This window comes from Dreissena polymorpha, unplaced genomic scaffold (genome assembly GCF_020536995.1).
Source record: "Dreissena polymorpha isolate Duluth1 unplaced genomic scaffold, UMN_Dpol_1.0 chrUn013, whole genome shotgun sequence".
Classification (NCBI taxonomy): domain Eukaryota; kingdom Metazoa; phylum Mollusca; class Bivalvia; order Myida; family Dreissenidae; genus Dreissena; species Dreissena polymorpha.
The window spans coordinates 318,118-345,824 of record NW_026273327.1 but is presented as its reverse complement, the minus strand read 5'-3'; the positions used below and the strand labels follow the sequence as shown (position 1 = coordinate 345,824).

The following is a 27,707-nucleotide window of genomic DNA, read 5'->3' as shown; positions in this document are numbered from 1 at the left end:
AAGAAGGAAAGTGAAAATCGCTTTTGCAACCAGCATAAAACCAGAACAGCCTGTGAGTAACTCACTGTCTGTTCAGTTTTATAGCTGTTTGCTGCTCATCAAGAGCTAAGGGTTGGAAATAAGGCCTTTAAACTTTAGTAGGTTTTTAATTAAATGTTACTTTCTAAGAGACTACAAATGCCTCAAAATACATAGCTATGTGGTAAAGGTTAAAGGAACCAAACTTGCGTATACAAAAATGCATAAAAAAGTTTCCATAGAGAACCAATACACTTACCGAAAACTTCAAAGGGTTTGGAACAGGTTTGTGGGACAACAGTACTTTGCAAGACGTATTTTCCTCTGCCGACAATGTGGGAAAGCATGTGGGACTGTGCGGGAAGGTACATGAAAAGGGGTGGTGGTGCTCGTCATAGGGGTAACATAGAATGATCATGAATATATGAGAGTATTTGTTACTCTGCTAGATGTAAAGAGTATATGCCCTCTGTGGTCTCATACCATATTTCAGGTTAGTGCGAGTATATGAAGTTACTCAGAATGTATATTTCATACATCATTTGTTACTAACAGTGTGACAAATGTATGCATATACACTTAAAGTCCTGTCTTAAATTTGATATATAGGTACTTGTGCAAATGTCACTCAGGGAAAGATGGTTGCAGTTGAATGTCTCTTATATAATGAAATTATGTTCGAAATTATTTAGAACTCTTGTTATCTAAAATACTTTAAGATACAGAACATATCATTATATGTGGATAGCATTTTATTCGAATAGCGCTCAATTAATTTACTGAAACTGACTGCAAGCAGTAAGTCTACAAAGACACAGACAACAGACACATATTGGCATTTAATTATCTATTTCAATGATATTAATGTTGACAAATTGATTTGTAAGTCTATCCTGGAATAAAAAGGAAGAAAATACAAAATAAAAGAACACTATGTCAAAACACGTGTGACATGCGCGGATTTGTTTCTATATTCACAAAGTAAGTGTGGATGATGCATTTCGACAAAATATTGTACAGAGATTCAAAATGTCACTCTTGAATGTTAAGTATGGTCGTTTTCAACAAATTCTACAAGGACATGCCAAAATGGAAATGTATAATGGCTGAAGGGCAAAACACGCATTGGAGAAGACTTATGTATTTTACCTCTGAACTGGGTTGCTGTGTCAAGGTGGATGCAATGCTGTTCTCTCTATTGAAATTTTCTTTTGCCTTTCTTAGATCGATCGGATGGCTGTAACAAACACATACAACACTGTTTAATTTGACAACAGTGATCAATATGTGATTGCTTATAAATATGGCTGCTTTGTTGAAACATAAAGTCATAAAAACACAATATATATATATATATATATATATATATATATATATATATATATATATATATATCACGAGTGATAAAAATGTATCAACATCCGCTCCTTTTGTTGTAAAAACAATCACAAATTGCCTATACAATACAAAGCAATACCTAAAGCAAAGACGAAACACAAAATTGATCAAAACTGGAGTCACTGGATTGAAATGATCAATGCAAAGAATTTGGGGGTGGTTCAAAACAAACCCTAAAACAATACCTGCTTATTAATATAAATTCATTAAAGGTACAGTTTTAAAGTTGATAATTCCACAATGTATAAGTGTTCCTTTTAAAAAGGGAAGGCTTTTAGACATAACATAATAGACTTTATACACAAACAGAATGATAAAAAGCAATAAAAACAATTGTGTGTTGCAATTTAAAATACACTACATACATATAGTGTTCATCGATTCTACATAATTTAATATACACATTATATTTTACGCAAATATTATTTTGAGTTTCTCGAACTTGTAATATATTTAAACAAAGTGTGTTGGCTTTCTTCTACAAAGCTTTTAAAAAATAATTATTTTGTGGTTTGCCAATAAAAGCCACACCAAACAAATATTTTCTATAGATTCTATATAGTCTTTTTATTATCTTATTCTTGGTGTGCATTTTTTTTAAATGCCAATCTATCGCAAATTGTATTTGAAAATGTGTTCTTTTATTTACTGGCTATGTGCATTAGAGTATGATAATGATTTTTCTTCACAAAAGGGTATTAAATACTTTGGCTTTAACAGCAATGTAATGGTGAAAGATACCTGTTTCATGTTCTTGCCTTGTTTCTTCATTATCAATTCTTCAACCATTCCTTCCAAGCACATCGACATTAGTATTGCCTAAAAGTCATTTTGAAATCAGCCTCAAATACTGCATTGTAGTATTATGTTAGAAAAATAATGAGGAAATTAAAATATGAAAATATATAAATATATATCATACACCATAGTTTTGAGGGCAGATACCTTCTTCAAAAGTTGATTTAAGATGTTTGTATATAAAAGTAAAATTTAATTGTCTTTAATTACAACTCTTTTGTTCTAAATATATAAAATTAAGAAATGGCCAAATGTATAAGGTGTCTCCCTTTTGACGGGGAGGTAAGGGATGCAATCACCCCTGTGGGAGCGTTCTTAATATGTCCCAAAAAGACACCCTGCACTGGTTCGACAAAGAAATCGGGTTTGAGAGCCTTTTAATAAGCCTTTGGCTATCAATGTCACAGGTACTTGAACAAAATTTTAAGTACCGGTGATCAATGTAATTGAGCAAACATAAAAAGGTTTAAACTCACTAGATGCCCTCATTTGCCAGTGTTAAAACTTAATCAGTGCATGTGGGTAAAGTATCAATAAAAGATTATCACATGCAGATTATCCATCAAGATCTCAAGTCTACCTACAGTGGTAGTTATCCTCCAACATCGGATTCGGGTTATCTTAAATGATCCCTCTTTGACTGAGTCCTGCCAAACAAAATACACAATTACAAACAATCAAACATAATTATGTCTATGCGAATAGTTCTTTATCTGAAACATTTGGAAATTCATGTTCATGCCATTGGAGTTCTGTATGTTCCTTTTAAAAAAATACTGTATATTTATTTTTTTTTGTGACATGCAATTTCCCGTATACATAAAATCGGGCATTTTTGTTAAATCTTAAATTTGTGGATTATTTTAAAATATCTAATTTAACACTATAGAAATTGAAAGTTCGATTAAATCCATTTAATTAGTGTATGATGAATAACTTTGGTTTCACAGTATAAAACAAGAACTTTGTCACAAATGTTACTAATACAACCACACCGCTTAACGAATGAATAACTCAACAAGAGCACCGCATAACGGGTGCCTAGGCTCGGCTGCGGGTGCACTTTTAAATAAATGAAAGCTTGTCAAAATTATTTTTATAGGTCACAGTGACCTTGACCTTTGACCTAATGACCCGAAAATGGGTGTGTCGTGTAGAACTTATCAAGGTGCATCTACATCTGAAGTGTCAAAGTTGTAGGTGGAATCACTTTGATTGTAGAGGAAAATGTCAAGGTTTTAGCACGACGCCGGCTGACGACACGACAACGACGAGCTGGGTATGACAATAGCTCTGGTTTTCTCCAAAAACAGCAAAGCTAAAAATGGGATGAAAACTGGGTATGAAAAATATTTCTTTGATGTTTTCAGTGCGGATGATGGCAGTTTTGAAGTTTCAAATTAATCACCTGAGTAATATGAAATAACTTTGATCTATAAACATTTTATCATGACTTACTGAACGACATACCAATTTTACCCCGTTGTGTGTTATTGGTAGGTTTTTTGTGCGTTTGTCTATGTTTTTTAAATAGACATTTGTTTCCATTGTAACAAAGGTTTATTTTGGATAAAAGTTATCTGAGGACAGAAATTTAATTGAACGACAGACCAAACAAGTGACTCCATTCTTCCCTCTTTGCATTGGTGTAAACAAATTTAGGCAATATCTGAGGAACTCAAGTTAACTTACCGGAGTCAGCTTCACTCTAAAACTCAGCTCCCTGTTGCCAGCAGCGATGAGCACATGGGACTGATCCTGTGGGTAGTCTGCCACACACGGGTGAAACTGCATGTACCCATAATGCTTCAGTGTTCGAGCTAGACGCATGAACTGGAAACGTTTAACAAGATGGCGGGTTTGTTGTTGTTTGATTGAGCCTTGTTCTGGGAAAACTGGGCCTCATGCATGTATGTGTTTATCATCCCAGAATACCTGTGGAGTCAGCAGCTAATCAGGGATGACGCTTACTGCCTAAACTATATTTTCGCTATGAAGAGACTTCCTTTAAATGAAAAATACCATAAAAGCAGAAAGTGTCGTCCCTGATTAGCCTGTGCACACTGCGGCTCGATTAAATACATAGAAAATGACCAATACGGGATGTTAATGTTGGGGTTTGTGTGGGGGTCTATTTCATTTATTTACATACAAGCAACAGCCTTTTTGGTTTTAGGGTGCTTATCAAGGCTTTTAAATGGAGTGAATTAGTGAATGGTGTCGTTCATCCTCATATCGGGGCCTCTCGCATCTGGACCACTGCGAGGAAACCTCGCAAAACAAGGGAAGCCTTGGACGCTGTGCATGTCCTAGTGAACAGGCTAATCAGGGACGACACTTTCCGCTTTTATCGGTTTTTTTGTTTCAAGGAAATTTCATCTAAACCAAAATCAAGGTTTGCCTGAAAATGACTGCCCAGGCTAATCTGGGACACCACATTACCCTCATGCATTAAGCCCCGTTGTGCCAAAGCGAGGCTCCTTTAGATGTCTAACATCCTGTTGAGCACTTGACCTTAAAACCACAAACTAGATTGCCATTAAAAAACATTCCCCGCCCGGACCATGTTTCTGACCAAGTTTCATGAAGATCCAACCTTAAATGTGGTCTCTAGAGTGTTAAAAAGGCAAATGTTGACGCAGCACACCGACAAAAGGCAATCACAAAAGCTCACCATGAGCAAATTTTGCTCTGGTGAGCTAACAACATCAAATAAACTTTGATCAATTTCACCTACCTCACGTTTTGATCCTTTCTGCTGCAGTGATTTTAAATGTTCTTACTGCTCTTTTGTTGTTATCACCCACCACCTCTATATATCATTCACAGCCTGGAACAAAGTATCAACACTCTGAATCACTTGTCTTTCCATGTACTATTACCCATGAACAAGTGAATTCATGTGTGTTATGCTTTCCAGTTGTTTAAAGAGAAATATCAGTGAAGTAAAATTGATAATTCGCTGTTTTTTTAGACAGTGAAAATTAACAGTGAAACATATCAATAATTGTCACTGTTATACTGTAAAATAACGTTATTTTTATGACGTTATACCACCGTTATTTCAGCAAAATTACAAAATAAATAATTTGTAAGCCTGAAATAAAACGAAATTTATTTGTTTTTCACTCGTGTTTATAGAAACAATGTTTTTTTCAATGATCACTCGTACATTAATATAATTATTCAACTAAATCCATCAAATATCCTTTATATAAACATATATGAAATATACCAACAAACAAAGAATTATTGGTTGTAGTCCACACGTACATTAATTTGAGTTTTTTTTCAGATTTAACTGATTATGAAATCACATGAATTAAGGAAAACAAACGTAGCCATTTATATATATGTATATATGTATTAACATACCAGTTACCAAAAATAAATCTAAATTGTAATTAACCAGGTAGAATAAACCACCTGACCTGAACATAAAGAAGATTCATAGTAACTTTGTTTGAAAGCAGTTCATCATCAAAACTTGAGTCCCAGTAACTGAAATGTAATTGCAACACAACTTGGCATTTTACAAATATTTTTCAACAATTATTTGGTCATAATACAATGAAGTTTTACACATATTTCACTGTATTTATTTAGTCATCAAACAATGAAGTTGTAACAGATATTTTACTTCATTTATTCAGTCATAAAAAATGAAGTTTTACAGATCTTTTACAACAACTATTATTTCATAATACAATGAAGTTTTACAGATCTTTTACTACAACTATTTGTTCATAATACAATGAAGTTTTACATACATTTTATTATAGTTATAAATATAAATATCAAGGAACTCAAAATAGTATTTTTACATTATGTTAGTATGTATTTAACAGAACCCCTTACTATCTTTATATATCAATCTATCTGCAAAATAGTAATATGAACACCCACAAATAAAAACTTCATCAAATTTGAAAAATAACAACAGTGTAAATTGATTTGTGTATGAAATGTCAAAAGTTGTTTATTTGTCACAACATTTACTTAAGAGTAATTAATAGAAAATGGAAACTAGAAAAAGAGGTGATGTTGCATTTCCACAAAATATATCAAGAAATATGGAGAAGACAACACACCTTTGAAAGTTCTTTTGTTAAATGTGGGTACTGTGCTATTAGAATTGGGATTTTTTTAAATCAAGAAAGTTTTTTTAATAGAATTGGGAAGTTTTCTTGGGAAAAAAGCTTTACATTTTGCTTTAGGCAAGGGGCAGATTATTTTCTGACCCATGAGAACAGAAGAAGATGACCTGTAAGAACCATCGTACCTTTTACGCAGAACTATTTCATGAACGCCTTGTTTGGTGGCTGTCTTCCGTGAAATATAGGGACTCATAAAGTCTTGAAGTTTACGTACAACTGAAATAGTTAACAAAAAAGGGGGCTAACGTCATGTGCGTAAAGTGTCGCCCAAGATTAGCCTGTGCAGTCCACACAGGCTAATCAGGGATGACATTTTCCGCTTGAATTGTTTTTTCCGTTAAAGGAAGACTCTTCTTGACGAATATCCAGTTTAAGCGGAAAGTGTTTTCCCTGATTAGCCTGTGGGGACTAGGATGATACTTAACGCCCATGCATTGAACCAAAACTTCAAAGTTTACGTTCAACTGAAATAGTTTACAGAAAACTATTCTTTAAACAAGAAATTAAAATTTTGAATATCATGATAAAAGGTTATGATTCATTGATTATAAGTTATGAATCATTGATAACTGTTTAAATGACATAATATTAATGCTCTGTATAATACAGTTATCATTGGCAATTCAGAATGTTCATGTTTATTGAACGAAAAAAACGGTCAGGGTACAACTTATCACTAATTATACAGTTAATATACTTTTATTACAACTGCGCTGGCTACCTCAGTCGGTGGAGCACTTGACTACAAATCCAAGGATTGCAGGCTTGATTTCTGACACTTCCACATAATTAGTTTGGGACTTGATCATGCAATTATTTCAACAGAAATTCTCCCCATAGCTAACGTAAGTAACAGTAATCAAGTATGGAAGTTCTCAACTACTTGTCAGATTATCCAGGTGACCACCGTGATATAAAAAATACTGTTAAAAATGGCACCAAAAGAAGAAAAAAAAAACAATTAATACATTTCTATCACCTACTTGTCATTTCTCCATCATTCGCTTCTTTGCAGACTAGATACAGACCAAAGTAGTTGACAAAGTCTTCTGGTAGATCAATCTGCAAAGAAACTGACTGAAATTAGGAGACAGATTACAATAACGATAGGTTCATTAAGTCCATTACAACATTTGCAAACTGTTGAAAATGCTGAAAAAGTGCTAGAAAAGGATTGATCCTTGTGTCATACTAATTATCTTACCAAAATAAATTGATTGGGAGAGCTATGATGTCGCTATTTTGAACGAAAACAAAATTACAAGCATGGTATACAAAGAGCAAATGACCAGTATGTAACACAGAGAGCAAAGAACACGAATTTAACACAAAGAGCCAGTATGTATATACAAAGAGCTAATAACCAGTATGTCATACGCAGATAAACATGGCCAGTATGTTATATAAATTGCAAATGACCAGTATATTATACAAAGAAGTGATTACCAGTATGTTATACAGAGCAAATGCCCAGTATTTTATACAAAGAGCAAATGACCAGTATATTACACAGAGAGAACAAATAACCAGTATGTCATACAATGAGCAAATGGCCAATTTGTAATACAAAGAGGAAATGACCAGTATGCTATACAAAGAGCAAATGACCAGTACTAGTATGTTATACGAGGAGCAAATGAACATTACATTATACAAAGAGCAAATAATCAGTAAGTTACACAAAGAGAAAATGACCAGTATGTTATACACAGAGGAAATGACCAGTATATTATACAGAGAGACCAAATGACCAGTATTTTATACAAAACAAATTACTAATATGTTTTACAAAGAGGAAATGATGGTATATTAAACAAAGAGTACCTGCATGTTATAGGAAAGGTGAATGGTCATTAACGCATTATATTATACAAAGAACAAATTACTAGCATGTTTCACACACCCTGCCTTCTTTTAGAAAAGTTCTGCATTAGTGCAATTGTTTAGAGATTGTTTTGGTTGCAGGGACGAATTATCAATTGAAAACATAAATGTAACAAATCTTTTACAAACAAACTGAAGTGTTCTATATTGGGTCAATATTTGAAATAGGTCAAATTGCCAACACCAACCTGTTTCTCTGTCATACAATAAAGCTCTTCAAAATTTACTTACTCTTAACTGGATTTTTGTTAAGAAGGGACTACATTAAAACCAAACATTTCATAAAAGCAGAAAGTGTTGTCCCTGAATAGCCTCCCTGATTAGCCTAATCTATGATGACGCTTAACACACATGCATTTAGCCCAGTTTCCCAGAACAAGGCTCATTTAAAAAACAGTCTTATCTGGAACAACATTTTTTGCAAATGCATTAGCCAATTTTTTCAGAATGAGACTCCAATAACAATATCATGATGATTTCCGTAGTAATACACCATTAGTCAATTTAAGATTTAAAAAAAATATATATATACCATTTAATATATATCGTGTTACCTCGTACAAAAAATGGAGCATTTTAACTTTAAAATACAAGCTTCATTATAAAAATTCTGCATTTCACAGAGAGAAATATGTTTCCGTATTGGAAAGCAGACTTCCAAATGTAAAGCATTTTAAACATTTGCAATGTTTTAAGAGACATTGATAAAATCCTGTTATTTTATTACACATCTCACTGTACACTTTCTAAATTACATATGCCATTTGAATGCCTGTCTTGTCTACATGTATGGATTTAAAATGAAATCATAATTTCCAGGTTTATTATACACATATATGCAATAGTATATGACCAGGTGCACCAATGAGTTGGAGGCCTGTACTTATTTATTGTTTGAAAGCCCTGCACGCTCGTGGAATGCCATCTTACTTCTGGGGGACTGCAGTCCACAGGGTGCAATACAACAGATGTGCGATTGTTGGGGGGGGGGGTTGGTTAAATAAGGAGGACTTAAATTTAACCCTCAACAAACTTTGACACGCGTTATGGGACAAGTGGGCTTAATGCATGTGTCGCCGCCCATGCTTTACAGGGACAACTCTTTTCCATGTAATGGTATTTTTCATTAAAAGAAGTATCTTCTTTGTAAAATCAAGTTTTAGTGGAAAGACTCCTCCCAGATTAGCCCGTGGGACTGCACAGGCTACTCTGGGATCACACTAATTTACGCACAAAGCCCAGTTTTCCCTAAACGAGATTCAAATATCAAACAGTTAAACAAATAAATCCGTCCCCAGGATAGTCTTGCGCCATACCTACTGTGCTATCAGCAGGATCTGGGAGACCACATCACTGTTGGCAATAGCAATTTCCTGACTCACTGCACACAGAGTGAAAACCAAACATAAGTATTATTGATAATAGTATATGTTGATGCATAGAGCTGTAGTCTCCAGGAGTCCAAACAAAATTTCTGGGCTGGGCCTCTATTCGCCCTCCACTTTTCAGTTGACTGGTCAGTAAACTTCAGATTTGTACTTGATCTGAACTTTTCATTGTCCATAAGGGCCAGTATTCCAACAAATATTCATGGACCTCTTAAAGCTGTAATGGACTTTTGATAAGCCTACTAGAGTATTTAATGATGTGACATCATACAAAACATAGGTTATGTAATTTAAAACTGTTACGACAAGTGTTGCTAAAATCTGACACAGACTTGAGCGATGAACATTAAAACAAATGATTAACAGTTAGCAATACAATCATTTAAAAGGTTATATACATTATATACAGTAACGTGTTTTTGTTTTATAAGTTGTTCAGAATCAAATGCAAAACTGGCCATACATACTTTAAATTAGAAATATTTTCAGCAGGACAGTCTGAAATTACATTGCATACATGTGATTGTGATTAATCTACACAAATCTATTATGCAAATCTAGACACACATATTTGGGTGAATATTATAGTTAAAGCTATTTGGAGAATAGTTGAGTTAAAAACAGTATGATTAATTTATTTTAGCATTTCCTTTTGACATTCTGTTTTTGTTTTACAGTCTGCTTTAGTGCTATAAAATAAAAATAAAATCATGTGCAGCTTTTAGTATTGAGTAACTGTATATACACACTTTTAACATTATGGGTCTTAGCATTCAACCACAAATGTTAATGTTAAATATTAATTGAGTAGCTCGCACTCGCTAGCGTTTTTGAGAAACACAATTAATCTCTATGGAATTGAGTGCTCATTTTATAAAATAAAATAATAAATTAGACTATTTTGAAACAAATAATAATGGATATGGTCTTTACCAATCTTTCGAGCATTTATCGCCTTTTCTCCAGTTTTGGGCCAGTCACTTGAAATAATTTCTTTGGCGGAAATGGTGGCAAATTGTTCACAGCTAACTCTTTTTTGAGCTAAACAGAATACAATACATACAACCTTTCACACATTCACACAGTTCAAAACTCCTTTTTGAGCTATACACAAACATGTTAACAGAATAAAATACATACAACCATTCACACATTTTCAGTCAGTAATGTCCAAACCTATACATCTTAAATCATTGGTTATAAGGGTCATCTTACATGAAAAGTGTATTTTTTTAATAGTATAATACACTATGGTGAAGCAACAATTTCCAATGCCGGAAATCTGCGTATTCAATATAACATAGAAGGGTAATTCTGAATTAAACAGCATGGAATCAGGTTCAGTCATAAATTTGTCCAAGATTGTGAAATACCAATCATTTTTTAGCCTCATTTAAACACACTTACTTTTACTACAAACTTTATATTTTGTCATATCTAATTAGTTAAACAGAACAAAATGGCATTTTATTTCAATTTCTACATACATGTACCAGTTTGATAATTTTAAACAAATAAATCTGGTCTCAGAAGTTTATATTCATATATTCCAATATTTAATGCACAAAGCTAATTTGTTTACCTATTCATGGAAGCTAAACAGGCGACTTAATGAAGCTGTGCAGTGGAACACCCCATGGATGTAAATGTCGAAACTCTAAATAAACAATTTATAAATGTCAAAAAAGAGCATGTAAGGCGTAAAAAGTAAAAAAAACAAATGGGCCGCGCTGTGTGAAAAAGGGTTTTAATGTATGTGCTTAAAGTGTCGTCCCATATTAGCCAGTGCAGTCTGCACTGGCTTAGCCTGTGCAGTCCGCGAAGGCAAATCAGGTAAAATCCTTGAATTTTGCTAAGAAGAGACTTTCTTTAAACGAACAAAATCACACAAGTGGAAAGTGTCATCACTGAGGCTAATTTGGGGCGACACTTTACGCACATACATTAAACCCCTAACACAGCCCATATTTATATCCTGCCCATACAAAAGATACCCGACCTCAGGAGACATCTGATACAAATAGAAGAGGTCTGTTTACATTTCAAAAGAACATTATCTGGTGTCTGGTAACATAAAATATAACAATCAAATTACTTGTAAAACATTTGGGAAAACAAGTATAACATTTGGAAAACAAGTATAAAATTTGGGAAAACAAAGAAGAGAATTAAATGAAGCTGACAAGCACATTCTCGTATTGTTCCCATAGTTATGTAAAGAGACGAAACTTGATTGAAACAGAAGGGTTATGCACCCTACTCTTTTTTGGTTCCCCTTTTCTGCCCCGTTAGGTTGGAAAAAAAAAAGAATAACTATTTAAACATACTATATTTTTGCAAATATTCAATTGCAATATAATAAACGTTGCTTAGGAACCTTAATTACAAGTGTTGGCCAAAGATAATCCGTAGATACCAGCGATGTTTGTTAGCCCATTTGGGACAATTACCGGTACCAGCCCAATCGGGAAAAATAAGCGCGAAAATCCCTGAAATTGGGAAAATTCGCATCTTTATATTGGAAAATTGGTCAATGGTGTAATTAAATATTTGCTCGCAAATACTTTAAAATTAATAACTATGTGTCGTCAATATTATACTAACTTAGGTTCAAGCCATAGACCTGCAGGGAGAAAATTATTTAATCTTGGATTTTATTTATATTTTCTTTTTTAAACCTTTAATTGCGAATTATTTTGACAGCAATTTGGAAATGTGTAACTTTTTCCTTATTGGGATAGTGCCGTTTTCCGGTACTATACACAGAAAGAATATAATTGCTTTTATGGAATGTATCGAGCATTATTGGAAGTATTTAATTTTACTAAAGATTCCATATCTGGTGGAGTATTTGTCACTTCTGCACGAAGAGCTTGCCTTCAAAGAGAAAGTTTAATAAGATGCTCCTCTTATCATCCTTCTATATGCCGCACAGAAGTATGTCAGAAGTCAACGAACTAAGAAAATCAGTTGAGATGGCTATGAGTGACAATGAACAACTAACCATCATAGCCCTGGCATTTCAAGGTACGAAGTGAAGCCCAGGCTACAGATGTTAAACAAGCTCTTCTTTACCTGTCAATCTACTACATCCTCACCCGAGTTCGTGACACGTTCACAAGAGAAAACAGCCTTCTTGGCCTAATTTTAATCACTAACCGTTTATTATTCAAATCCACTGCCAATACCCCCGGTATAACAAATCAAGACATGCTAAAGTTGACCCGACACAAAACCATGCTATATTAAGCACAAACCGAGACGAGGCATCACTTTCCTCATAATAAACTGGGATAAATTGAACGACCGACGTCACAGAAATATCGAGCCAAGAAGTGCAGCTCTACAAAAACAACGACATACACCAACCATCTCTGGGATACATTCAAATCCAAACTTGTCTCAACCATCCAGCTCAACATACAATCTAAAATGAAACCTCAAATAACTTTGCGGCATGAATTACCAGAAAAAAAAACATCAAATAAAAACCAGAATAGAGACACTAAAATAAGGCAAGAACACCCAACAATTGTGATAAATTCTGAAAATTCCAGAAAGAAACCAAGACAGCAATGCGCAACGCTGAATGGACCCATATCAACATAATTATAGAAGAATGCATTCACCACCAAAAATCTAAACCATTTATAGCTACGTCACGTCAAGGAAGGAAGGCAATATTAGAACTGCTCCATTTAGAGAGCACGAACAACTTATTACAGACATCAATGACAAGGCAGATGTATTGTTAAATCTGTTCCATTCTGTTTTCACCACCGACGACATAAATCAGCCAGCTCCGCAACACACAAACCGGATAAACAAAAGCATCCCACGACATCACATAAGTGAAGTTGGTGTACTCAAGTTGCTAATTACATCAACGTCCGGAAAGCAGCTGGTCGAGATAAACTCCCAAATAGAACCCTTCAGGCTTGTGCCGTTGAGGCATCAGCCACCAGTAGTGCCATCTATCTATAAGTGGTTCGCAGACACGGGCACGAGCACGAGCACGAACAACTTATTACAGACATCAATGACAAGGCAGATATATTGTTAAATCAGTTCCATTCTGTTTTCACCACCGACGACATAAATCAGCCAGCTCCGCAACACACAAACCGGTTAAACAAAAGCATCCCACGACATCACATAAGTAAAGTTGGTGTACTCAAGTTGCTAATTACATCAACGTCCGGAAAGCAGCTGGTCAAGATAAACTCCCAAATAGAACCCTTAAGGCTTGTGCCATTGAGACATCAGCCACCAGTAGTGCCATCTATCTTCCAGTGGTTCGCAGACACGGGCAAACTTCCAAAGGACTGGGGAGACGTAAACATTTCCCAAGTTTTTAAGAAAGGAGATCGACACTCACATGAGAAGTACAGACCAGTGTCCCTCGGCTTCATGCTCTCTAGGCTTTTGTATCATCTGTCGCCCTATCTTTAACCACGTTGAAAAGCGAAATTAATTGATCAACCTTAAGCATGACTTCCGCTCATGATACTTTTGTGAAACACATCTCGACGAGAACAAACAGGTTGACGACATAATACTTGATTTTAGTAAGGCCATGAACACCAACGCCGACTGCTGAAGCTTAAAAGCTACATATCCGCGTTCCAATACTCAATTTGATTTCAAACTTTCTTTCCCACCCAGAAATGTGTGTGTTAGTTGTTATCATATGCTCCCGCGTACCTCAAGGCGTATTGCTGTTTATGCGCCATACCAATGAAATGCAATAAAGGGTAAAGTCTCACAAACGGTTCCTTTATTTGCAGACAAGTGCCTACTGTATTGAGCTACCAACTCAATCACATGTCATAGAATCATCATAGAAGACATTGAACCTACACAAATGGCCCCTGAATGGGAACTGCTGTTTAACGCCAAGAAATGGTATTTAATCAGTACTTAATCAAAATCTATATTATTCTACACAATTGACAACGCAAGTCTCAAAACATCACAGGGAACTCATACGTAAGCAGAATTTTCTGAAACAAAAACACATCACAAACTTCACAAAATTGGGCAATCGGGCAATTTTACACCAGGCGTTTTGAGACACAACTTATAACCTGTCTTCAAAGCTCCCGGAAAACCGCATACCAAGCGATAATTAAAAAAACTGGAGTACGGGCGTGTTGCGTGGGACCGACATAGACAACAAGGTGCAGGATCACATGCTTGTGTTGGGTTCTCAATTAAACGTTAATGGATGTTAACACACCGGTTAACTTGCTGTGTTTTCTAAATATGTTTTTAAAACAATTTTTCTCAAGAAATTTAACTAGTGCATAAACGACAGATGTGTATGCTGCTTAAGGAAATGTGAAAAAAATACATCAGAATTACTTTATTTTTTAAGCCTGTTTTCTTCTTCGAAATGTCCATGTATACTGTACGATTATGCTTTACGCAACGTAAAATTTTGTCGCCGATTTCAGACGTATCCAATGATTTATTCTTATACCTTAAGATATCAGCACAAACTTGAAGAAAAACTGTATTTCAATAACTATATTTGCAACAATAAAGTTATTAACGGTGTATTTACATTTTGTCCAGCCCGTGTGTAAATCCCTGAAAAACCTGATTCTGCAACTTGATAAACTATAGCGAGTGCAACGATCTGCAGTACGCTTCGTCACAAGGAATTTAAGTGATTTATGTAAAATTTAAGTACATTTAACTTTTATATAATAACTTAATAATACCTGGGGTATATTAAAGAAGTACCCGAGCCGACAATGACCAATCAGGGACCTATACAATTACAATGTGGTATAGGTCCCTGATTGGTCATTGTCGGCTCGGGTACTTCTTAAATATACCCCAGGTATTAATAATCGAGCTTTACTTATTAAAAGCAATGTGAACTCAACATCTACAGATTGTTTGAAGGCTGCAATATCGACAAAAATGTGATATTTGCACTGCTCGTATTAACTTCATGCGCGCTCACCGTTGAATAGAAACGCAACTTCGTGTCTTCAACGTACCATTCAGATACACAATCGTAATCTACTTTATTGTGGTTAGTTTTCTTTCAGGTTAATTTGTCATCAAAACCTTTTAAAATGACGGGAGCATTATTTGGCAACACGAGCGGACGCTCACAGAGCAAAACTTTAGTAAAATTTCGAGCCGGGAAAAATGCACATGAAGGGGAAAATGGTTCATCCAGACAAAAGAAAGGTTTGGTATATGTACATCAGTCGGATGACTTACTGATGCATTTTGTTGGAAGGACAGAACGACCGGAAGTGTCGATGATGTGAGGATTGTGATGTGTCATTATGCGTTTACAGTTAAGGCCTTTTTTGCTGTCTATTTTGGGAAAAGGTACCTAGCAAAATTGGGATTTTCGAGTCGCAAAATCTTCCGAATTAGGAAGGATTTTCATCAACAAAAGCATTATTTGGGAAATTAATTGATTTTTTCTTATTAAATATAATGTTTTCATGCATAGCTATTGCCCAAAAATGCTAAGAAAAGTATTAAACTGTTTTTTAACCATGCAACAACCATTGTCAACTGCTTACGTAAGTATGTGTATGATAAAAAAAACATACTTTGTTATGCATGAAGTTCAAATAAAATACATAGCTCGATATGTCATTAAGGATACCTACTGGGAAACGCATTTTTCTGCTTCGATCCTTTTAGTCGGAAATTAGGATATTTTTTTGAGAATTGGGAAAAAAATTCTGCAAATAACTTCAATAAACAATTGACCGTGGTTATTATTAACCTAAAAGAGTAATACTAATATAATTGGTATTTGCTCAATTAACAGCATACGTATTATTACTACTGACTAATAGCCTCGTAGGCATCGTTTAAACTTAGTGTATAATTGATCTCATCATTCGCATATTATTCACGTCGGAGGAACCACAATTATTAGAACAGTATAAATGAATACACTAGGTAATACGAAATAAGAAGGAAACTTTGTAAGCAAGAAAATGCCAGTCTCTTATTCGGCTTGAAGGAATAATTTACTGTTTTATTTTTCCTTATTAAAACCCTGTACAATTGCAATGCATATTTCCCATTATTTTCCATTATTTTCCATTATATTATGGATAAAAGGCCATTATTCAGCCATGATTTAATTGAAAGATTATAATATAACATGTCTAGTCAGTCTCTCGCTTTCGAATAGTATACATGTTCAAACTTAGTCTAGTGTTTCGTAACCTTACATCAAACTTACTCTTACTTGTTTCCGAATACGATGCATATCGAAACATTTCATTTCGTAACGAACCGGTAATGTATCTTAAACTATTAAATGTTTCCCAAAAATACATGTGCAAACATTTGATTTCGTTATATGAGGATATAGCATTGACTCCGAATAGTTTTTGAATATTATACATGTTAAATAATTTGTTTTCTTAACCTGATATAACATTAACTCGGCATTGTTTTCTAATACCATAGATGTTCACAGGATTGATTGCATAACCATATATTTAATTAACTCTGAATTGTTTCCGAATACTATACATGATCAAACATTTTATTTTTTAACCTGATATAACTTAACATTGACTCTATTGTCGTCGAATACAATACATGTTCAAACATTTGATTTCGTTACATGAGTAAAAAAATCAAAAAATTGATTTCTTAATCTCATATATCATTGACAGTGAACTTTGTCCAAATAACATACATATTCGAAATTTGATTTTGTAATCTTATATAGAATTGCATCCGAATTGTTTTTGACTATTCCTGAAATACAATACATAGAGAATAATAGGTTAGTGTTGATTATAGATCAGGTTTATTATGCGAGGCTTAGAAAACAAAAAGCACGAGCCTTGGCGAGTGCTTTTTCGTTTTCGTGCCGAGCATGATAAACCTGATCTATAATCAAAACTGACCTATTATTCTATTTATCCTACTTTTATTCAGTGAACTTTTTTTATTTAAACAAAATAAGTTTTCACGAGTGTTTGTCGTACTTTGATAATGACTGCAGTGTAACCAAGGTCAGTGTATTACTCCGCGTTCCAAAAATAACCGCTGATCAAATAATCATTTTTTTAAATCAGAATATCGTTCTGTAACAAAGTGTCGAGCGTTATTAATTACAATTTTAATCATATTGAATTGCAAATCTTTAAGTTTTATGATATCAATATGACATTAAGTTGTTATATACAAGGAACTACATTTGTTTACAACGTAGCCTAACACCACACACAATTCACTTTCGATATCAAACTATCGAGTCGATCACGAGGTGCACATTATTTGCTTCTTTGTTATAATATGTGGTTATTTCGTGACGAAATAACAAAGATTACTTGGATTTAAGCTAATTATATACATTAACATTTTGAATGTTGAAAGTGGCACCAAAGAATTGTGAGGCAAAGTTGTTCGAACGCTGGTGAACCGTGAAGTGACTGGGTGGGGCGAACATCAAGATCAACTTGTTCGACGGTAGCCAGTGGTTGTCTAGGCTGCATTTCGGCCATAGTTTCGGTGCGTGAAGGTGTACAAGAGGAACTGTTGGATTGTTACATTTACTGGACTGAGCAAGAATGAACACTTTTGCAGCTGTTCAACAGATATGTTGGAATAATTGGTTAAGGACAGGACATTTTTGTGCCCTGTTATTGCCATGGTTTCAGTGGGTGGATATTTGTATTTCGAAATTTTTGGACCAGGAATTTGCGAACTGAGTGGTTCGTTATTCTCTTGTGCTTGAGAAAGCCGGAGTCTTTTGCCATGGCCTTCAGCATCTGACCTAACTTGTTGACACCCAATTGTTGACGCAAGAATCACCGGGATGCAGTGTCATTTGTGCGTATTGCCAGGTAGAAAAGATGCTTTGAAGAAAAATCAGATGGATGCATATCCGAGTACAGCTTGTAAATTAACACAGGATTTCTTGGTCCAGACGATTGTTTTCTACGGTCAAAGGGGAGCAACTCGCACTGACTTCTTCAAAGCGGAGCAACAACAACAGAACCTATTTGCATAGTGTTAAATTTACCTAATACTTCAGGTTTTAATAAAAATAAATGACAAAAAAACACGTTTTTTGCTACTTTCCTTTGTTTTAAGGTCATCAAGATTGACAAACATTTGAGATGTTGAATGTTGGGATCATACCTGTGCCTTTGCATGATTGCAGATAAAAATCTGAATACAAATAGAGTACTCATTTGAAATGTTTACATTCCGAAAACATAATATTCTGTACTGGCGTTTATTACAATAAAATGTATATTAATATACATCAACATTATATTTTAGTGAATTGCACACATGCACGTTCTAGTATAAAATGTTCTGCCCTGCAAGATAATAACACTGATATCTTAAATTGTTGTGACGCTAGATAGATGGTGAACGTGAGTGACTTTAGAAACGTATTCTTTAAAGGGTCAACCGGATACAGTCTTATTGCACAATTCCGGTGTTTTAAATTCTAAGAAGACACACTTTATAATCAGAAATGATATTACATCAGCATTCGAGTGTTTAGTAACCCAGCCTTTCAGCTAATTACCTATCGACGTTTGTCTTATCACTTTAGTTACTGTAAATACTCTGTTCAATTATTATAAACTATAACGTATTAGTTTTAGTAGAAGTCTTCTAAACGCCTTGTATTTGAAAGGGGAATAGGGTAACATTGATCTGCTTGTACTTCATTTGTTTTACTTCTTTTTATCAATTATAAGCTCCTCTGATTTGCACGTGCTTTTACATATTTGTTTTATTCATTAGTACTTATCCAGATACGTAAGTCTGTAAGTTCATGAAATATGCAACGTATGCATACAAAGGTGACTAAAACGACGTCAACAACTGTCGAAGTGTTACCCTTAGAAGTATGTATTTAAAAATGTGTGCTATTAAATAAGACAACATATTTCGTAAGTGGTTATAAATAAATAAAGTTCTAAATGGTTTCCATTTTGTATTCTGATATCAAAAAGTACAATATATTCTATTTTGTTCATTTCTTCCATTTTTACGAGAGACAATATGGTGTATGTTTAACATTTAACGAATAACACCTGGAAATGACATTCACTTTCGCTTCGGCGAAAACAAAAGAGGTAGTACATTCTTTAAATCATTTGAAGACCATACTGTAAATGAGTCATATGTATTAACATGGAACGTTCGATGACCGACCAATCGGTACTTTATACTACATTTGCACACACCTAAAACAAACCGTGCGAGGTTATAAGTCAGAGTGATACATATGGAACTATCAACGATAATCCCATTACTGGAAAAGTTTAATTGCTGATTTCAATGACATGATCAAAGTAATTTTGATCCGGGAATTCACGGCTTGGTTACAACATCACGACTCCCTGCGCTTGTATTTCCTATTTTCATGATGTACAAATGGTATATTTGGTTTTAACTGACTTCCCAACCCGGAAATTCTAGATTGGAGAACACGCTTTGCGAAAAGTATAATTTTATACTGGTGTAACATAGGTCAAACCTTCTAACAAGTCTTGTTCCATCGTTGTATCTCATCGTCTAAATTAAAGTCATATCCGTGTCTTCCATGCTTTAATTTAGTAAACACTTTCAATACACTTCAATACATTAGTATTTATTATAATTATGGGCTTAACATCCTAGCTCTTGCAGTTATTACAAAATGTCTGCTCCAGAATTACTAATTTTGACATTTAGGCGGATGCAATAAATATCCGTTGTAATTATCAGATAATAGAAACATATAATTACTCATTACGTGATAACTTGATAAAGCATCCAAAGATAATTGTACCAATTTGCCAATTTAATAACATATTCACGAAAGAAATAACTCTCCATGCTTTTTTGTAAGTAGGATGTACACAAAAGTACAAGAAGATTGCATCTGTGTAAGCTCCTATAATAGGTGTATAGACAACCCCTATTCACGACCACCGTTGAACATGAAACTGTATTTATTATTTATGCTAAGGAGATATAATAGTTAAATACTTGATGTCGATGTGTCAGCTTATGTGTAATTAAAGGGAAATGATAACTTATAAGTGTAAATAATTGTATAGCTCAATGTATACGTGCTTTATTATGCGTTACCATGTACAGGGCACTTTACACATGTCAACTATTGTCAACAATTGTGTAAGTGAATGTAGATTGACTTGATTGTATAAATGTATGTGTCAACGTATTATGTAATCAATATACTTGACACGTTCACTTTAAGAATGTTCTTCTTTTCTTCTATTTTTTATTTTTAGTTTATTTATAACTATGATTTCTATAACCAAAATATTATGAAGAAACGAATATATATTTCAAAACATATAAAATAACGATATTATTTACAAACTTAACAACGAAGAAGGCACAACAATATTCGAGATAAAGTAGCACATTATCTGATCAGTACGTTTGAACGTACTAAGATGCATATATGACTATCATTAATAATAGTGTAACTATGTATCAATTTAATATTTCCACCTATAAATAATCATTTTAAACTAATAACTTGCTCCATACTAGTATCTGATAAATGAGTAATGAGTGTTCACTGTACACAAATATTAATAATGATATTCTAGTTTTCACATATCTCAAAATATGGTTGTTGAAATGTTTATAGTTCTGCTCCTAATAGCGATAAAAGACTTAGATCTAAGATTGGTTCGATTTGGGAAATGTCGACTAATCTCTAGGTACAAACAAAATCGACCCATTTAAATATTTTCTAACTCTCTCAGCGTATCATCCGTTATAATTTTATAAGACTAACATCAGTTCCTAAAATGGGTCAATTTTTTGTACGCATTTCAGGTGATTTTCAGGCTATTTTGTATCGATTACTTCGAAATAAATGAACTTCACGCGACTAAAGGGAGTCTCCGTCTATCCGCATTGGCAGGAGCTATTGGCTAGAACTTGGCGGGGCTTTATGGAATCTGCATTCCAATTGGCTGGCTGTATGACGCAGGTCCACGCGCGCGTGAGTTTCTGATGGCTCCACAATGCCCGAGATTATCACATTCTTGGATAAAGTCCCCGCATACCCGATTCGGTCCTACAACGTAGGCTTTATAAATAACTAGGACTAGTTATTTAAATGACTAATACAAATAACTACCCACACAAAAAAAAATTAAGCAAACTGTACCCAAATTGTCAATAAATTGGTAATTAATCTGAGAAATCCAATTCATTAGCCCCTTTTTTACCAATGCATTTAACGAATAAGCAATACATTGGTTTCTTCAGTGAAAGCCCTAACCTTATTTGTTGTCAATTCATTATTTAGGCCCGATTTCTGTACAATTTATTTGAGAAAGAAAATAGATTGAGTACTCTTTATTGCCAATCCATTGTAACAAAAATGTTTAGAACGATTTATTGCCAATTCACTATAGATAGAAATAAGACAAGAACTATTAATTGCCAGTTCATTATAGATAAAAAATAGAGCATTATTTATTGCCAATTCATTATAAACAGAAATAAATCGAGCACTATTTATTGCTATTCATTATTGATAGAAAAAATGGAGCAATATTTATTGCCTATTCTTTATACTTCAATATATGTCTTGCACTTATTTAATGCATAACCATTATATTTGCGCACTGAAAATCATTTCCTGCTAATTTTAAACATTATTTGTAAGTAGCGATAAATTGGTAGATTTTATTTAAAATTGCAAAGCCATTAAAAGTTCGTTTCTGGCAATTTTAACATGATTCATTTATACAAGAAGGCCTGTTTATCAGAAGACCAGCTATCTTCATAAATACTGAATTCAATACTAATTTGAAAATATAATTTTTGGCAAAAAACTGATGAAGATCAAAGATATTTGCAATTATGTCTTCCATAAATTAAGGTCATGGACGTTATACCTTCCTCAGTTCAGACGACCCATTGAACACGAAAGCAAAATTTGTTTTTCTATGTCAATGAACATTTCTTTTTTTTATCCTTTTAACAATGTATTTTCAAACAACACAACACAGTCAATAAGAAACAAACTAACTATTCTAGCAATTTGTATACATTTTTAACAAAACCTGTGTGCTGGCTATATCGATTATATGTAACCGTATTATATTGCGCTGCTTACTTCCCTTGGATATAGCAGTGTTTGTTTACCTACGAATTTTAAATCGAGGCGTTTGCCGCTATTGCTATTTCGGCATTTTCTTAAGACGTTTATACCAGTTAATAGCCTCGCATGTTGTAAGTTTCCACATGTTATCAATGCTATATGACTTGTTTTTTGTTAAGGCAGTAATTGTTTTTCAGGTATATTCATTCATTTAGGTTTTTTCAGTAAATGGTATTCGTACCCAAATTACGTCGTACCTACCCTTTCGAGTTGAGGCTATATGTCCTATATGTTAGGATAACTTCCAAAGCTTTTCTTTCGTAACTATGTCATTGTTTATAACTTAGGTATAGGCTATAGGTTTTACCTTTTTTCAGTCATTTAAAGTATTTTTTGATAAAAATACATCATTTTCATTGTTCTTTACTGCAGAACTGAACGTCTTTTATTTTGTTTTATAATTGCAGCAATTTACCACATACATCGAGTTGAATCTAAGAATAAATACTGAATACCACCACATACAGTATTCTTTTTCGACACGATCGGTCCGCTATCTGTTTCCAGAACAGAATAGTAAATTGACCTACACTTTGCTCGTAGCAAATGGAGATGACTGGTACTGGACATCGAACTAAATCCGCGTCGCACTTAAGGCTCATTTGTATTTCAATCAGCTTTAGAAATTTTATTGTATGTCAACCCTGCAAAAGGAATGGCTCTTTATGAAGAGAGGATTGATGACTTTAGGAAGCGCTGTTCTGCTTCATGGCGCAAAGTGACTGAAAGTTTGTGCATAGTAAGAAGTTTAACTTATGAGAGTAATGTTAGTGAAATTAACCTGATTGAACAGCAATTACCTTAGTTCTGGCAACCATAACTTTAAATGTCGCTTTGTATGTTTTTTGACTTGCGCGACTTTATAGTTATGGACCAACCCCATTAGGAAAGTCAACCAGAAATTCCCGAAAAGTTGACAGTTAACAAAGACTGGTCCAAAACAGCTTTTAAATGCAGTTATTGGCCCAATCAAACAATTGATCGGAGAGATTGACATGTTTCACATTTAACTGATATATTCTTTCACAAAATACTATCTTAAACATTTAAAATTTATCTATTCTGCTCTTACATATCGAGAAAAACAGCGATATGACAGACTTACTTGAAATGCGAATCTCCCGAGATTTCATGATCATATGACGTTATTTCTGTTTTTAGTAACATACCATGTGCTCAAGTGTTTTCAAATTCTGAATGACATTTTCCGGTATTTTAGATTTTTCTGGCTTGTTTTGTAAACAAATTATAATGTAAATACAAACTCAAAGTAAATATTATTTAAAACTACCTGATTCACACTGAAATCAGTCTTATAATCCACCAGACGTAAGTTGTTAATCACAAATAATAGATTTCAGAAAACGAAAGTAATGTTTACAATTACAGCAAAAAATGTCAAGGTCGATCCAAAAGTATCCAAATGAAAACTGGTCACGTGACAAAGCGACAATGGCGTCAACATTGTGAATTTCAGAATGATGAGAGTTATTTTCATATATTGTACGATGCATTTGAAACATTTGAACCTTAAAATAATCCCCGATGCAGTAATTTATATCATTCACCAATATATGTAGAAATGAGTTCAAGAAAATGAGCTTACTTTGATTTATAGCGTGACATAAATATGTTATGATTCTGGTTGACTTTCGAAACGGGGTTTGCTTCAGCGTACAGGTCTGTCAATACTATATAAACTTTACGCTGAAGTTTCTTTGGCTACAATTACCTATGAAAGTTACGTAAAAGTTAAAGACGCATTTGAAATGTACTTAAAAAATGTGAAAAGTGAAGCAAGTCTTAAAGAATTATCGGCTCTCATTACAGACGCGTCGCTTCAGGAAAAAGCAAAGTTACACACGCTGGAAAAGATTGACCAAATTAAACAATCAATATTAAAAAAAGTCATGTCCAGCATGAAGCCAAACTCTGTCCATGGTGGTGTGAAGACACACAGTTTACGATCCTCTAGCCGTAGGAGTGAACTCATCGCATTGAAACAAGCAGAAGCCGAATCTGCCAAGATAAATCTGAAATTTACTCAACAAGAAGCAGCGCTTTTGAAAGAAAAAGCAGAATCAGAAGCGAATCTTCAAGTTCTTTCTCAGAAAAAAGCTTTTGAAGCTGACGCTGCAGAAGTAAAGGTACTACAAGAGTATGATGTCGAAGGCTCTGATGGGTCAGAAAGTCATGTTGCACCAGACATTAAATTCAAATTGAAAACTTGGCCTGTTTTAAAACCTGACAATAAAGTTCAAGAACTCATCAAGAAATCCACAAACAATCCAACAGTATCTGACACTAATATGGGAGAAAATCTGTGCAAATTTCTCCTTAAAAAAGACTAGGCTCTCTCGCGACTGACTATATTTAGTGACAAAGCGGATTCTTATCAAGCCTGGAAAACGAGTTTCAAGAACGTTATGTTCAAGATGGATACAAGCACTTCTGAGGAAATGGATTTGGCTGTAAAGTGGCTGGGGCCAAGTTTTCACCAGCACGCAGTTAGCTTGAGATCATCGTACCGTAGATATTTAGTCTTAGCATGCAAGAAACTATGGACTCGACTGGATGAACTTATGGAAAAGCGGAGATTGTCCATCAATCAATCACAAGGCGAATTGAATCTTTCCCTCAACTGACCTATCAAGACTCAAAAAATGGTATGAGCTTAGTGAGTTGCTGAATGAAATATTTGTCTTGAAATAAGACAATGAGTACTCAACGGCTCTATCATTCTACGATTACTCGATTGGCATAGCCCCCTTTACCAGCCAAGCTTCCAACAAATGTTCAAGAACGTTTGGCAGCCAAAGCCAACGATAACAAGAAGAAACATATCGTAAGTTTCCCGCCATTCACTGCCTTCGTGGAATTCATAAGATAACAGGCTACTATATGTAAATAACTAATATTGATAAAGGCACCTGATATGTACATTTACGCAAAACAAAACACTGCGTAAGTTTTCATTATTTTGTAAGAATTATAGAGCTACAATTCATACTCTGAAGATAAAAACATTGTTACATAAATTTGACATACGTTTTTGTTGTCACTCACAATTTGGGTTTATTTCGACCTCCTAATTTGAAGTGTATAACATTTTTTAAACATATTTGAAATACATATTTAACTTTATATACAATTTCATATCGTTAAGCTTGAATGTTCATTTTTCTTCGAAAGATACCCTCTATTCTGGTCTCAGACAATAAAGGCTATATTCTTTTCCTTCAATTACTTCCATACGAATTCATCATCAAGACTACATATTGTTGTATCCATAGCTTACTAGATATCTAATATATTGTATAATGCCCCACCATTAACTGGCTATATATTTCTTTGCAATGTATTATACGTGGAATGATGGGCATATTGCCTTTTTTTACTGAATATATATGGCCTCAAAATATGTGTTCATGAACTTGTATTAGCACAAATGACGCTTTCTTATTATACAGTCCATGCATAAAAAATCTGTAACAAACCAATACATTTAATAAAAAAAATACAGGAACAAATTAATTCTTTATTACATTAAAATTTCCATCAGATTTTTTTTCAGAATTTATCACTACTATTTATTGCAGACTTGTTAACCCGATTTATTGCCAATTTATTGCGTATAGGCTCTGTACTTAAGTCCAATTTATTGCCAGTTTATTGACCGTATTAATTGTCAATTCATATACCCTAATTATTGACAATTCATTTATCATGTATGAATCAATAATTCACAATTTAATGCCGATTTATTGATCCAATTTTTTGCCAATTTATTGCATATCTATTAGCTCATTTGCATTTGAATTGCATGGGCAATAACTATGATATAAATATCGAATTTATTGATTATGAGTTAACCATATTTATTCTCATTTTTTTTTGTTTGGGTAGCGTCGTTCCTCCGACGCTGCCCGAAGCCCGTCTCGCGTTCGCTCGTAAGTGTTCGGATATTGTCATACAAAAAATAAAACCAAGCATTTTGTATTTCATTAAATGTATGTTACCATACCACATCTTGCGTTAAAAGTTTGATTATTGCTTTTAGGAACATTGATTTGTTTAAAGGTTAACTATATTTTACGACTATCTTTTAATAATGTATTTAGATTGAGTAAAATTTCTTTATCGTTATAACTTCAATACAAATTTCAAAATGCGGGAAATAAGCTTCTTTGAAATATTAGGGTCAAGTAGCAGGTATGGTAGAGTCGTATCTCATATCATGCCTAATAATACAAACTTGAAATAAACGTAGGTTAAAGTCACAAATTATTTCCTATTCAACAACATACTGAACTGATATATTAGAAGTGCATTTTTAAACACGTAGATGTAAAAGTTTAGTTGATGTTGAAAAATTGAATGTCGTGTGATGAGTGGTCTTAATACAATAAGCTGAGGGGGAAAATAGCTGGTAAAATACTAAAGCGTGTCACCAAGTGTTCATTAAAGTTCAATTCATAAGTAAATATGCAATGGCGTTTTTCTAATAATAGCATTTACCCACCTAGAATGATGTCTACACGCTGCGCCATTTTGATGTGTATTAAAGTGAGATGAGCTACATAGAATTAAAACAACGACCAGCTATTTTTCTTTACTTTTCAAGGGTGACAAATCTGTGCACTTTCTGGAGAACAAAAGTCGCCTCCCTTACTTGTTCAACTACTTAAACCGAAAACCAGTACTACTTTATTTCATGTGCAAACATGGGCATGAAGTTATTTCCAATAATTGAAAATGATGTTTTACCCATTTATAATAATTTTGACGATTTCATACTTTTTTCTTCGTTTCCATGTTGGTTGTGGTACGCATACTTGTAATAGATACACACCCGTTTTGAATTGATTATTTTCATTTCATTTCAACTTATTACAG

At 34.0% G+C, this 27,707-nt stretch overlaps 1 pseudogene; it reads right to left on the bottom strand.

Annotated features, from left to right (window-relative positions):
• Positions 1–285: 285 nt before the first annotated feature.
• LOC127863528 (sorting nexin-17-like) lies at positions 286–27,361 on the bottom strand (annotated as a pseudogene).
• Positions 27,362–27,707: the final 346 nt, after the last annotated feature.